Raw genomic sequence first — 16,209 nt, 5'->3', positions numbered from 1 at the left:
GGTGCCCAAGGTGGCGCGATAATATGCATGCAAAATGCAAGTAGAGTGCACAAAACTGCGCAATGAGGTGCGCAAGATGGCGCGATAAAATGCATGCAAAATGCAAGTGGAGTGCACAAAACTGCGCAATGAGGTGCGCAAGATAGCGCGACAAAATGCATGCAAAATGCAAGTAGAGTGCACAAAACTTCGCAATGAGGTGCGCAAGACAGCGCGATAAAATGCATGCAAAATGCAAGTAGTGTGCACAAAACTGCGCAATGAGGTGCGCAAGATAGCGCGATAAAATGCATGCAAAATGCAAGTAGAGTGCACAAAACTGCGCAATGAGGTGCGCAAGATAGCGCGATAAAATGCTTGCAAAATGCAACTAGTGTACACAAAACTGCGCAATGAGGTGCGCAAGATGGCGCGATAAGATGCATGCAAAATGCAAGTAGAGTGCACAAAACTGCGCAATGAGGTGCGCAAGATAGCGCGATAAAATGCTTGCAAAATGCAAATAGTGTACACAAAACTGCGCAATGAGGTTCGCAAGATGGCGCGATAAGATGCATGCAAAATGCAAGTAGAGTGCACAAAACTGCGCAATGAGGTGCGCAAGATGGCGCGATAAAATGCATGCAAAATGCAAGTGGAGTGCACAAAACTGCGCAATGAGGTGCGCAAGATAGCGCGATAAAATGCATGCAAAATGCAAGTAGAGTGCACAAAACTGCGCAATGAGGTGCGCAAGATTGCGCGATAAAATGCGTGCAAAATGCAAGTAGTGTGCAGAGAACTGCGCAATGAGGTGCGCAAGATAGCGCGATAAAATGCCTGCAAAATGCAACTAGTGTGCACAGAACAGCGCAATGCGGTGCGCAAGATGGCGCGATAAAATGCAGGCAAAATGCAAGTAGTGCGCACAAAACTGCGCAATGAGTTGCGCCAGATAGCGCGATAAAATGCACGCAAAATGCAAGTAGTGTGCACAAAACTGCGCAATGAGGTGCGCAAGATCGCGCGATAAAATGCACGCAAAATGCAAGTAATGCGCACAAAACTGCGCAATGAGGTGCGCAAGATGGCGCGATAACATGCATGCAAAATGCAAGTAGAGTGCACAAAACTGCGCAATGAGATGCGCAAGGTAGCGCGATAAAATGCATACAAAATGCAAGTAGAGTGCACAAAACTGCGCAATGAGGTGCGCAAGATAGCGCGATAAAATGCATGCAAAATGCAAGTAGAGTGCACAAAACTGCGCAATGAGGTGCGCAAGATAGCGCGATAAAATGCCTGCAAAATGGAAGTAGTGTGCACAAAACTGCGCAATGAGGTGTGCAAGATTGCGCAATAAAATGCGTGCAAAATGCAAGTAGAGTGCACAAAACTGCGCAATGAGGTGCGCAAGATAGCGCGATAAAATGCATGCAAAATGCAAGTAGTGTGCACAAAACTGCGCAATGAGGTGCGCAAGATAGCGCGATAAAATGCATGCAAAATGCAAGTAGAGTGCACAAAACTGCGCAATGAGGTGCGCAACATAGCGCGATAAAATGCATGCAAAATGCAACTAGTGTGCACAGAACAGCGCAATGAGGTGCGCAAGATGGCGCGAAAAAATGCATGCAAAATGCAAGTAGTGTACACAAAACTGCGCAATGAGGTGCGCAAGGTAGCGCGAAAAAATGCATGCAAAATGCAAGTAGTGTGCACAAAACTGCGCAATGAGGTGCCCAAGGTGGCGCGATAATATGCATGCAAAATGCAAGTAGAGTGCACAAAACTGCGCAATGAGGTGCGCAAGATGGCGCGATAAAATGCATGCAAAATGCAAGTGGAGTGCACAAAACAGCGCAATGAGGTGCGCAAGATAGCGCGACAAAATGCATGCAAAATGCAAGTAGAGTGCACAAAACTTCGCAATGAGGTGCGCAAGACAGCGCGATAAAATGCATGCAAAATGCAAGTAGTGTGCACAAAACTGCGCAATGAGGTGCGCAAGATAGCGCGATAAAATGCATGCAAAATGCAAGTAGAGTGCACAAAACTGCGCAATGAGGTGCGCAAGATAGCGCGATAAAATGCTTGCAAAATGCAACTAGTGTACACAAAACTGCGCAATGAGGTGCGCAAGATGGCGCGATAAGATGCATGCAAAATGCAAGTAGAGTGCACAAAACTGCGCAATGAGGTGCGCAAGATAGCGCGATAAAATGCTTGCAAAATGCAAATAGTGTACACAAAACTGCGCAATGAGGTTCGCAAGATGGCGCGATAAGATGCATGCAAAATGCAAGTAGAGTGCACAAAACTGCGCAATGAGGTGCGCAAGATGGCGCGATAAAATGCATGCAAAATGCAAGTGGAGTGCACAAAACTGCGCAATGAGGTGCGCCAGATAGCGCGATAAAATGCATGCAAAATGCAAGTAGAGTGCACAAAACTGCGCAATGAGGTGCGCAAGATTGCGCGATAAAATGCGTGCAAAATGCAAGTAGTGTGCAGAGAACTGCGCAATGAGGTGCGCAAGATAGCGCGATAAAATGCCTGCAAAATGCAACTAGTGTGCACAGAACAGCGCAATGCGGTGCGCAAGATGGCGCGATAAAATGCAGGCAAAATGCAAGTAGTGCGCACAAAACTGCGCAATGAGTTGCGCCAGATAGCGCGATAAAATGCACGCAAAATGCAAGTAGTGTGCACAAAACTGCGCAATGAGGTGCGCAAGATCGCGCGATAAAATGCACGCAAAATGCAAGTAATGCGCACAAAACTGCGCAATGAGGTGCGCAAGATGGCGCGATAACATGCATGCAAAATGCAAGTAGAGTGCACAAAACTGCGCAATGAGATGTGCAAGGTAGCGCGATAAAATGCATACAAAATGCAAGTAGAGTGCACAAAACTGCGCAATGAGGTGCGCAAGATAGCGCGATAAAATGCATGCAAAATGCAAGTAGAGTGCACAAAACTGCGCAATGAGGTGCGCAAGATAGCGCGATAAAATGCCTGCAAAATGCAAGTAGTGTGCACAAAACTGCGCAATGAGGTGTGCAAGATTGCGCAATAAAATGCGTGCAAAATGCAAGTAGAGTGCACAAAACTGCGCAATGAGGTGCGCAAGATAGCGCGATAAAATGCATGCAAAATGCAAGTAGTGTGCACAAAACTGCGCAATGAGGTGCGCAAGATAGCGCGATAAAATGCATGCAAAATGCAAGTAGAGTGCACAAAACTGCGCAATGAGGTGCGCAAGATAGCGCGATAAAATGCTTGCAAAATGCAAATAGTGTACACAAAACTGCGCAATGAGGTTCGCAAGATGGCGCGATAAGATGCATGCAAAATGCAAGTAGAGTGCACAAAACTGCGCAATGAGGTGCGCAAGATGGCGCGATAAAATGCATGCAAAATGCAAGTGGAGTGCACAAAATTGCGCAATGAGGTGCGCAAGATAGCGCGATAAAATGCATGCAAAATGCAAGTAGAGTGCACAAAACTGCGCAATGAGGTGCGCAAGATTGCGCGATAAAATGCGTGCAAAATGCAAGTAGTGTGCAGACAACTGCGCAATGAGGTGCGCAAGATAGCGCGATAAAATTTCTGCAAAATGCAACTAGTGTGCACAGAACAGCGCAATGCGGTGCGCAAGATGGCGCGATAAAATGCAGGCAAAATGCAAGTAGTGTGCACAAAACTGCGCAATGAGGTGCGCAAGATAGCGCGATAAAATGCACGCAAAATGCAAGTAGTGGGCACAAAATTGCGCAATGAGGTGCGCAAGATCGCGCGATAAAATGCACGCAAAATGCAAGTAATGCGTACAAAACTGCGCAATGAGGTGCGCAAGATGGCGCGATAACATGCATGCAAAATGCAAGTAGAGTGCACAAAACTGCGCAATGAGGTGCGCAAGATAGCGCGATAAAATGCATACAAAATGCAAGTAGAGTGCACAAAACTGCGCAATGAGGTGCGCAAGATAGCGCGGTAAAATGCATGCAAAATGCAAGTAGTGTGCACAAAACTGCGCAATGAGGTGTGCAAGATTGCGCAATAAAATGCGTGCAAAATGCAAGTAGTGTGCACAAAACTGCGCAATGAGTAGCGCAACATAGCGCGATAAAATGCATGCAAAATGCAACTAGTGTGCACAGAACAGCGCAATGAGGTGCGCAAGATGGCGCGATAAAATGCATGCAAAATGCAAGTAGTGTACACAAAACTACGGAATGAGGTGCGCAAGATAGCGCAAAAAAATGCATGCAAAATGCAAGTAGTGTGCACAAAACTGCGCAATGAGGTGCGCAAGATGGCGCGATAATATGCATGCAAAATGCAAGTAGAGTGCACAAAACTGCGCAATGAGGTGCGCAAGATGGCGCGATAAAATGCATGCAAAATGCAAGTGGAGTGGACAAAACTGCGCAATGAGGTGCGCAAGATAGCGCGATAAAATGCATGCAAAATGCAAGTAGAGTGCACAAAACTTCGCAATGAGGTGCGCAAGATAGCGCGATAAAATGCATGCAAAATGCAAGTAGTGTGCACAAAACTGCGCAATGAGGTGCGCAAGATAGCGCGATAAAATGCATGCAAAATGCAAGTAGAGTGCACAAAACTGCGCAGTGAGGTGCGCAAGATCGCGCGATAAAATGCACGCAAAATGCAAGTAATGCGCACAAAACTGCGCAATGAGGTGCGTAAGATGGCGCGATAACATGCATGCAAAATGCAAGTAGAGTGCACAAAACTGCGCAATGAGGTGCGCAAGGTAGCGCGATAAAATGCATACGAAATGCAAGTAGAGTGCACAAAACTGCGCAATGAGGTGCGCAAGATAGCGCGATAAAATGCATGCAAAATGCAAGTAGTGTGCACAAAACTGCGCAATGAGGTGTGCAAGATTGCGCAATAAAATGCGTACAAAATGCAAGTAGTGTGCACAAAACTGCGCAATGAGGAGCGCAACATAGCGCGATAAAATGCTTGCAAAATGCAACTAGTGTGCACAGAACAGCGCAATGAGGTGCGCAAGATGGCGCGATAAAATGCATGCAAAATGCAAGTAGTGTACACAAAACTGCGCAATGAGGTGCGCAAGATAGCGCGAAAAAATGCATGCAAAATGCAAGTAGTGTGCACAAAACTGCGCAATGAGGTGCGCAAGATGGCGCGATAATATGCATGCAAAATGCAAGTAGAGTGCACAAAACTGCGCAATGAGGTGCGCAAGATGGCGCGATAAAATGCATGCAAAATGCAAGTGGAGTGCACAAAACTGCGCAATGAGGTGCGCAAGATAGCGCGATAAAATGCATGCAAAATGCAAGTAGAGTGCACAAAACTTCGCAATGAGGTGCGCAAGATAGCGCGATAAAATGCATGCAAAATGCAAGTAGTGTGCACAAAACTGCGCAATGAGGTGCGCTAGATAGCACGATAAAATGCATGCAAAATGCAAGTAGAGTGCACAAAACTGCGCAATGAGGTGCGCAAGATAGCGCGATAAAATGCTTGCAAAATGCAAATAGTGTACACAAAACTGCGCAAGATGGCGCGATAAGATGCATGCAAAATGCAAGTAGAGTGCAAAAAACTGCGCAATGAGGTGCGCAAGATAGCGCGATAAAATGCTTGCAAAATGCAAATAGTGTACACGAAACTGCGCAATGAGGTTCGCAAGATGGCGCGATAAGATGCATGCAAAATGCAAGTAGAGTGCACAAAACTGCGCAATGAGGTGCGCAAGATGGCGCGATGAAATGCATGCAAAATGCAAGTGGAGTGAACAAAACTGCGCAATGAGGTGCGCAAGATAGCGCGATAAAATGCATGCAAAATGCAAGTAGAGTGCACAAAACTGCGCAATGAGGTGCGCAAGATTGCGCGATAAAATGCGTGCAAAATGCAAGTAGTGTGCAGAAAACTGCGCAATGAGCTGCGCAAGATAGCGCGTTAAAATTTCTGCAAAATGCAACTAGTGTGCACAGAACAGCGCAATGCCGTGCGCAAGATGGCGCGATAAAATGCAGGCAAAATGCAAGTAGTGTGCACAAAACTGCGCAATGAGGTGCGCAAGATAGCGCGATAAAATGCACGCAAAATGCAAGTAGTGTGCACAAAATTGCGCAATGAGGTGCGCAAGATCGCGCGATAAAATGCACGCAAAATGCAAGTAATGCGTACAAAACTGCGCAATGAGGTGCGCAAGATGGCGCGATAACATGCATGCAAAATGCAAGTAGAGTGCACAAAACTGCGCAATGAGGTGCGCAAGATAGCGCGATAAAATGCATACAAAATGCAAGTAGAGTGCACAAAGCTGCGCAATGAGGTGCGCAAGATAGCGCGATAAAATGCATGCAAAATGCAAGTAGTGTGCACAAAACTGCGCAATAAGGTGCGCAAGATAGCGCGATAAGATGCTTGCACAATGCAAGTAGTGTGCACAAAACTGCGCAATGAGGTGTGCAAGATGGCGCGCTAAGATGCATGCAAAATGCAAGTAGAGTGCACAAAAGTGCGCAATGATGTGCGCAAGATGGCGCTATAAAATGCAAGCAAAATGCAAGTAGTGTGCACAAAACTGCGCAATGATGTGCGCAAGATGGCGCTATAAAATGCGTGCAAAATGCAAGTAGTGTGCACAAAACTGCGCAACGAGGTACGCAAGATGGCGCGATAAAATGCGTGCAAAATGCAAGTAGTGTGCTCCAAACTTCTCAATGAGGTGCGCAAGATGGCGCGATAAAATGCATGCAAAATGCAAGTAGAGTGCACAAAACTGCGCAATGAGGTGCGCAAGATGGCGCTATAAAATGAATGCAGAATGCAAGTAGTGTGCACAAAGCTGCGCAATGAGCTGCGCAAGATAGGGCGATAAAATGGATGCAAAATGCAAGTAGTGTGCACAAAACTGCGCAATGAGGTGCGCAAGATAGCGATATAAAATGCATGCAAAATGCAAGTAGAGTGCACAAAACTGCGCAATGAGGTGCGCAAGATGGCGCGATAAAATGCATGCAAAACCCAAGTAGAGTGCAGAAAATTGCGCAATGAGGTGCGTAAGATGGCGCGATTAAATGCATGCAAAGTGCAAGTAGTGTGCACAAAACTGCGCAATGAGGTGCGCAAGATGGCGCGATAAAATGCGTGCAAAATGCAAGTAGTGTGCACAAAACTGCGCAATGAGGTGCGCATGATCGCGCGATAAAATGCATGCAAAATGCAACTTGTGTGCACAGAACAGCGCAATGAGGTGCGCAAGATGGCGCGATAAAATGTGTGCAAAATGCAAGTAGTGTGCACAAAACTGCGCAATGAGGTGCGCAAAATTGCGCGATAAAACGCATGCAAAATGCAACTAGTGTGCACAGAACGGCGCAATGAGGTGCGCAAGATGGCGCGATAAAATGCATGCAAAATGCAAGTAGTGTGCACAAAACTGCGCAATGTGGTGCGAAAGATAGCGGGATAAAATGCTTGCAAAATGCAAGTAGTGTACACAAAACTGCGCAATGAGGCGCACAAGATAGCGCGATAAAATGCGTGCAAAATGCAAGTAGTGTGCACAAAACTGCGCAATGTGGTGCGCAAGATGGCGCGATAAAATTCGTGCAAAATGCAAATAGAGTGCACAAAACTGCGCAGTGAGGTGCGCAAGATAGCGCGATAATATGCAAGCAAAATGCATGTAGTGTGCACAAAACTGCGCAATGAGGTGCGCAAGATAGCGCGATAAAATGCATGCAAAATGCAAGTAGAGTGCACAAAACTGCGCAATGAGGTGCGCAAGATAGCGCGATAAAATGCTTGCAAAATGCAAATAGTGTACACAAAATTGCGCAATGAGGTGCGCAAGATGGCGCGATAAGATGCATGCAAAATGCAAGTAGAGTGCACAAAACTGCGCAATGAGGTGCGCAAGATAGCGCGATAAAATGCTTGCAAAATGTACATAGTGTACACAAAACTGCGCAATGAGGTTCGCAAGATGGCGCGATAAGATGCATGCAAAATGCAAGTAGAGTGCACAAAACTGCGCAATGAGGTGCGCAAGATGGCGCGATAAAATGCATGCAAAATGCAAGTGGAGTGCACAAAACTGCGCAATGAGGTGCGCAAGATAGCGCGATAAAATGCATGCAAAATGCAAGTAGAGTGCACAAAACTGCGCAATGAGGTGCGCAAGATTGCGCGATAAAATGCGTGCAAAATGCAATTAGTGTGCAGAAAACTGCGCAATGAGGTGCGCAAGATAGCGCGATAAAATGCCTGCAAAATGCAACTAGTGTGCACAGAACAGCGCAATGCGGTGCGCAAGATGGCGCGATAAAATGCAGGCAAAATGCAAGTAGTGCGCACAAAACTGCGCAATGAGGTGCGTAAGATAGCGCGATAAAATGCACGCAAAATGCAAGTAGTGTGCACAAAACTGCGCAATGAGGTGCGCAAGATCCCGCGATAAAATGCACGCAAAATGCAAGTAATGCGCACAAAACTCCGCAATGAGGTGGGCAAGATGGCGCGATAACATGCATGCAAAATGCAAGTAGAGTGCACAAAACTGCGCAATGAGGTGCGCAAGATAGCGCGATAAAATGCATACAAAATGCAAGTAGAGTGCACAAAACTGCGCAATGAGGTGCGCAAGATAGCGCGATAAACTGCATGCAAAATGCAAGTAGAGTGCACAAAACTGCGCAATGAGGTGCGCAAGATAGCGCGATAAAATGCATGCAAAATGCAAGTAGTGTGCACAAAACTGCGCAATGAAGTGTGCAAGATTGCGCAATAAAATGCGTGCAAAATGCAAGTAGTGTGCACAAAACTGCGCAATGTGGAGCGCAAGATAGCGCGATAAAATGCATGCAAAATGCAACTAGTGTGCACAGAACAGCGCAATGAGGTGCGCAAGATGGCGCGATAAAATGCATGCAAAATGCAAGTAGTGTACACAAAACTGCGCAATGAGGTGCGCAAGATAGCGCGAAAAAATACATGCAAAATGCAAGTAGAGTGCACAAAACTGCGCAATGAGGTGCGCAAGATGGCGCGATAATATGCATGCAAAATGCAAGTAGAGTGCACAAAACTGCGCAATGAGGTGCGCAAGATGGCGCGATAAAATGCATGCAAATTGCAAGTGGAGTGCACAAAACTGCGCAATGAGGTGCGCAAGATCGCGCGATAAAATGCATGCAAAATGCAAGTCGTGTGCACAAAACTGCGCAATGAGGTGGGCAAGATTGCGCAATAAAATGCGTGCAAAATGCAAGTAGTGTGCACAAAACTGCGCAATGAGGAGCGCAAGATAGCGCGATAAAATGCATGCAAAATGCAACTAGTGTGCACAGAACAGCGCAATGAGGTGCGCAAGATGGCGCGATAAAATGCATGCAAAATGCAAGTAGAGTGCACAAAACTGCGCAATGAGGTGCGCAAGATTGCGCGATAAAATGCGTGCAAAATGCAAGTAGTGTGCAGAAAACTGCGCAATGAGGTGCGCAAGATAGCGCGATAAAATGCCTGCAAAATGCAACTAGTGTGCACAGAACAGCGCAATGCGGTGCGCAAGATGGCGCGATAAAATGCAGGCAAAATGCAAGTAGTGTGCACAAAACTGCGCAATGAGGTGCGTAAGATAGCGCGATAAAATGCACGCAAAATGCAAGTAGTGTGCACAAAACTGCGCAATGAGGTGCGCAAGATCCCGCGATAAAATGCACGCAAAATGCAAGTAATGCGCACAAAACTCCGCAATGAGGTGCGCAAGATGGCGCGATAACATGCATGCAAAATGCAAGTAGAGTGCACAAAACTGCGCAATGAGGTGCGCAAGATAGCGCGATAAAATGCATACAAAATGCAAGTTGAGTGCACAAAACTGCGCAATGAGGTGCGCAAGATAGCGCGATAAAATGCATGCAAAATGCAAGTAGAGTGCACAAAACTGCGCAATGAGGTGCGCAAGATAGCGCGATAAAATGCATGCAAAATGCAAGTAGTGTGCACAAAACTGCGCAATGAAGTGTGCAAGATTGCGCAATAAAATGCGTGCAAAATGCAAGTAGTGTGCACAAAACTGCGCAATGTGGAGCGCAAGATAGCGCGATAAAATGCATGCAAAATGCAACTAGTGTGCACAGAACAGCGCAATGAGGTGCGCAAGATGGCGCGATAAAATGCATGCAAAATGCAAGTAGTGTACACAAAACTGCGCAATGAGGTGCGCAAGATAGCGCGAAAAAATACATGCAAAATGCAAGTAGAGTGCACAAAACTGCGCAATGAGGTGCGCAAGATGGCGCGATAATATGCATGCAAAATGCAAGTAGAGTGCACAAAACTGCGCAATGAGGTGCGCAAGATGGCGCGATAAAATGCATGCAAATTGCAAGTGGAGTGCACAAAACTGCGCAATGAGGTGCGCAAGATCGCGCGATAAAATGCATGCAAAATGCAAGTCGTGTGCACAAAACTGCGCAATGAGGTGGGCAAGATTGCGCAATAAAATGCGTGCAAAATGCAAGTAGTGTGCACAAAACTGCGCAATGAGGAGCGCAAGATAGCGCGATAAAATGCATGCAAAATGCAACTAGTGTGCACAGAACAGCGCAATGAGGTGCGCAAGATGGCGCGATAAAATGCATGCAAAATGCAAGTAGAGTGCACAAAACTGCGCAATGAGGTGCGCAAGATTGCGCGATAAAATGCGTGCAAAATGCAAGTAGTGTGCAGAAAACTGCGCAATGAGGTGCGCAAGATAGCGCGATAAAATGCCTGCAAAATGCAACTAGTGTGCACAGAACAGCGCAATGCGGTGCGCAAGATGGCGCGATAAAATGCAGGCAAAATGCAAGTAGTGTGCACAAAACTGCGCAATGAGGTGCGTAAGATAGCGCGATAAAATGCACGCAAAATGCAAGTAGTGTGCACAAAACTGCGCAATGAGGTGCGCAAGATCCCGCGATAAAATGCACGCAAAATGCAAGTAATGCGCACAAAACTCCGCAATGAGGTGCGCAAGATGGCGCGATAACATGCATGCAAAATGCAAGTAGAGTGCACAAAACTGCGCAATGAGGTGCGCAAGATAGCGCGATAAAATGCATACAAAATGCAAGTTGAGTGCACAAAACTGCGCAATGAGGTGCGCAAGATAGCGCGATAAAATGCATGCAAAATGCAAGTAGAGTGCACAAAACTGCGCAATGAGGTGCGCAAGATAGCGCGATAAAATGCATGCAAAATGCAAGTAGTGTGCACAAAACTGCGCAATGAAGTGTGCAAGATTGCGCAATAAAATGCGTGCAAAATGCAAGTAGTGTGCACAAAACTGCGCAATGTGGAGCGCAAGATAGCGCGATAAAATGCATGCAAAATGCAACTAGTGTGCACAGAACAGCGCAATGAGGTGCGCAAGATGGCGCGATAAAATGCATGCAAAATGCAAGTAGTGTACACAAAACTGCGCAATGAGGTGCGCAAGATAGCGCGAAAAAATACATGCAAAATGCAAGTAGAGTGCACAAAACTGCGCAATGAGGTGCGCAAGATGGCGCGATAATATGCATGCAAAATGCAAGTAGAGTGCACAAAACTGCGCAATGAGGTGCGCAAGATGGCGCGATAAAATGCATGCAAATTGCAAGTGGAGTGCACAAAACTGCGCAATGAGGTGCGCAAGATCGCGCGATAAAATGCATGCAAAATGCAAGTAGTGTGCACAAAACTGCGCAATGAGGTGGGCAAGATTGCGCAATAAAATGCGTGCAAAATGCAAGTAGTGTGCACAAAACTGCGCAATGAGGAGCGCAAGATAGCGCGATAAAATGCATGCAAAATGCAACTAGTGTGCACAGAACAGCGCAATGAGGTGCGCAAGATGGCGCGATAAAATGCATGCAAAATGCAAGTAGTGTACACAAAACAGCGCAATGAGGTGCGCAAGATAGCGCGAAAAAATGCATGCAAAATGCAAGTAGTGTGCACAAAACTGCGCAATGAGGTGCGCAAGATGGCGCGATAACATGCATGCAAAATGCAGGTGGTGTGCACAAAACTGCGCAATGAGGTGCGAAAGATAGCGTGATAAAATGCGTGCAAAATGCAAGTAGTTTGCACAAAACTGCGCAATAAGGTGCGCAAGATAGCACGATAAAATGCGTGCAAAATACAAGTAGTGTGCACAAAACTTCGCAATGAGGTGCGCAAGATGGCGCGCTAAAATGCCTGCAAAATGCAAGTAGTGTGCAGAAAACTGCGCAATGAGGTGCGCAAGATAGCGCGATAAAATGCATGCAAAATGCAAGTAGTGTGCACAAAACTGCGCAACGAGGTGCGCAAGATGGCGCGATAAAATGCATGCAAAATGCAAGTAGTGTGCCCACAACTGCGCAATGGGGTGCGCAAGATAGCGCGATAAAATGCATGCAAAATGCAAGTAGAGTGCACAAAACTGCGCAATGAGGTGCGCAAGATGGCGCTATAAAATGCATGCAGAATGCAAGTAGTGTGCACAAAGCTGCGCAATGAGGTGCGCAGGGTGGCGCGATAAAATGCATGCAAAATGCTAGTAGTGTGCACAGAACTGCGCACTGAGGTGCGCAAGATGGCGCGATAAAATGCATGCAAAAAGCAAGTAGTGTGCACAAAACTACGCAATGAGGTGCGCAGGATGGCGCGATAAAATGCATGCAAAACCCAAGTAGAGTGCAGAAAATTGCGCAATGAGGTGCGTAAGATGGCGCGATTAAATGCATGCAAAGTGCAAGTAGTGTGCACAAAACTGCGCAATGAGGTGCGCAAGATGGCGCGATAAAATGCGTGCAAAATGCAAGTAGTGTGCACAAAACTGCGCAATGAGGTGCGCATGATCGCGCGATAAAATGCATGCAAAATGCAACTTGTGTGCACAGAACAACGCAATGAGGTGCGCAAGATGGCGCGATAAAATGCGTGCAAAATGCAAGTAGTGTGCACAAAACTGCGCAATGAGGTGCGCAAAATTGCGCGATAAAACGCATGCAAAATGCAACTAGTGTGCACAGAACAGCGCAATGAGGTGCACAAGATGGCGCGATAAAATGCATGCAAAATGTAAGTAGTGTGCACAAAACTGCGCAATGAGGTGCGCAAGATAGCGGGATAAAATGCTTGCAAAATGCAAATAGGGTACACCAAACTGCGCAATGAGGTGCGCAAGATGGCGCGATAATATGCATTCAAAATGCAAGTAGAGTGCACAAAACTACGCAATGAGGTGCGCAAGATGGCGCGACAATATGCATGCAAAATGCAAGTAGAGTGCACAAAACTGCGCAATGAGGTGCGCAAGATGGCGCGATAATATGCATGCAAAATGCAAGTAGAATGCACAAAACTGCGCAATGAGGTGCGAAAGATGGCGCGATAAAATGCATGTAAAATGCAAGTAGTGTGCACAAAACTGCGCAATCAGGTGCGCAAGATAGCGGGATAAAATGCATGGAAAATGCAAGTAGAGTGCACAAAACTGCGCAATGAGGTGCGCAAGATAGCGCGATAAAATGCATGCAAAATGCAAGTAGAGTGCACAAAACTGCGCAATGAGGTGCGCAAGATAGCGCGACAAAATGCATGCAAAATGCAAGTAGTGTGTACAAAACTGCGCAATGAGGTGCGCAAGATGGCGCGATAAAATGCATGCAAAATGCAAGTAGAGTGCACAAAACTGCGCAATGAGGTTCGCAAGATAGCGCGATAAAATGCATGCAAAATGCAAGTAGTGTGCACAAAAAAGCGCAATGAGGTGCGCAAGATGGCGCGATAATATGCATGCAAAATGCAAATAGAGTGCACAAAATTGCGCAATGAGGTGCGCAAGATGGCGCGATAAAATGCATGCAAATTGCAAGTGGAGTGCACAAAACTGCGCAATGAGGTGCGCAAGATCGCGCGATAAAATGCATGCAAAATGCAAGTAGTGTGCACAAAACTGCGCAATGAGGTGTGCAAGATTGCGCAATAAAATGCGTGCAAAATGCAAGTAGTGTGCACAAAACGGCGCAATGAGGAGCGCAAGATAGCGCGATAAAATGCATGCAAAATGCAAGTAGTGTGCACAAAACTGCGCAATGAGATGCGAAAGATAGCGCGATAAAATGTGTGCAAAATGCAAGTAGTTTGCACAAAACTGCGCAATAAGGTGCGCAAGATAGCGCGATAAAATGCGTGCAAAATGCAAGTAGTGTGCACTGAACTGCGCAATGAGGTGCACAAGATAGCGCGATAAAATTCGTGCAAAATGCAAATAGTGTGCACAAAACTGCGCAATGAGGTGCGAAAGATAGCGCGATAAAATGCATGCAAAATGCAAGTAGTGTGCACAAAACTGCGCAATAAGGTGCGCAAGATAGCGCGATAAGATGCTTGCAAAATGCAAGTAGTGTGCACAAAACTGCGCAATGAGGTGCGCAAGATGGCGCGCTAAGATGCATGCAAAATGCAAGTAGAGTGCACAAAACTGCGCAATGATGTGCGCAAGATGGCGCTATAAAATGCAAGCAAAATGCAAGTAGTGTGCACAAAACTGCGCAATGATGTGCGCAAGATGGCGCTATAAAATGCGTGCAAAATGCAAGTAGTGTGCACAAAACTGCGCAACGAGGTACGCAAGATGGCGCGATAAAATGCGTGCAAAATGCAAGTAGTGTGCTCCAAACTTCTCAATGAGGTGCGCAAGATGGCGCGATAAAATGCATGCAAAATGCAAGTAGAGTGCACAAAACTGCGCAATGAGGTGCGCAAGATGGCGCTATAAAATGCATGCAGAATGCAAGTAGTGTGCACAAAGCTGCGCATTGAGCTGCGCAAGATAGGGCGATAAAATGGATGCAAAATGCAAGTAGTGTGCACAAAACTGCGCAATGAGGTGCGCAAGATAGCGATATAAAATGCATGCAAAATGCAAGTAGAGTGCACAAAACTGCGCAATGAGGTGCGCAAGATGGCGCGATAAAATGCATGCAAAACCCAAGTAGAGTGCAGAAAATTGCGCAATGAGGTGCGTTAGATGGCGCGATTAAATGCATGCAAAGTGCAAGTAGTGTGCACAAAACTGCGCAATGAGGTGCGCAAGATGGCGCGATAAAATGCGTGCAAAATTCAAGTAGTGTGCACAAAACTGCGCAATGAGGTGCGCATGATCGCGCGATAAAATGCATGCAAAATGCAACTTGTGTGCACAGAACAGCGCAATGAGGTGCGCAAGATGGCGCGATAAAATGCGTGCAAAATGCAAGTAGTGTGCACAAAACTGCGCAATGAGGTGCGCAAAATTGCGCGATAAAACGCATGCAAAATGAAACTAGTGTGCACAGAACGGCGCAATGAGGTGCGCAAGATGGCGCGATAAAATGCATGCAAAATGCAAGTAGTGTGCACAAAACTGCGCAATGTGGTGCGAAAGATAGCGGGATAAAATGCTTGCAAAATGCAAGTAGTGTACACAAAACTGCGCAATGAGGTGCGCAAGATAGCGCGATAAAATGCGTGCAAAATGCAAGTAGTGTGCACAAAACTGCGCAATGTGGTGCGCAAGATGGCGCGATAAAATTCGTGCACAATGCAAATAGAGTGCACAAAACTGCGCAATGAGGTGCGCAAGATAGCGCGATAATATGCATGCAAAATGCATGTAGTGTGCACAAAACTGCGCAATGAGGTGCGAAAGATAGCGCGATAAAATGCATGCAAAATGCAAGTAGTGTGCACAAAACTGCGCAATCAGGTGCGCAAGATAGCGCGATAAAATGCATGCAAAATGCAAGTAGTGTGCACAAAACTGCGCAATGAAGTGTGCAAGATTGCGCAATAAAATGCGTGCAAAATGCAAGTAGTGTGCACAAAACTGCGCAATGTGGAGCGCAAGATAGCGCGATAAAATGCATGCAAAATGCAACTAGTGTGCACAGAACAGCGCAATGAGGTGCGCAAGATGGCGCGATAAAATGCATGCAAAATGCAAGTAGTGTACACAAAACTGCGCAATGAGGTGCGCAAGATAGCGCGAAAAAATACATGCAAAATGCAAGTAGAGTGCACAAAACTGCGCAATGAGGTGCGCAAGATGGCGCGATAATATGCATGCAAAATGCAAGTAGAGTGCACAAAACTGCGCAATGAGGTGCGCAAGATGGCGCGATAAAATGCATGCAAATTGCAAGTGGAGTGCAC

Source organism: Camellia sinensis, unplaced genomic scaffold (genome assembly GCF_055761805.1).
Source record: "Camellia sinensis isolate YWXY unplaced genomic scaffold, ASM5576180v1 Unanchor4, whole genome shotgun sequence".
Classification (NCBI taxonomy): Eukaryota; Viridiplantae; Streptophyta; class Magnoliopsida; order Ericales; family Theaceae; genus Camellia; species Camellia sinensis.
Note: the sequence above shows the minus strand (reverse complement) of the source record.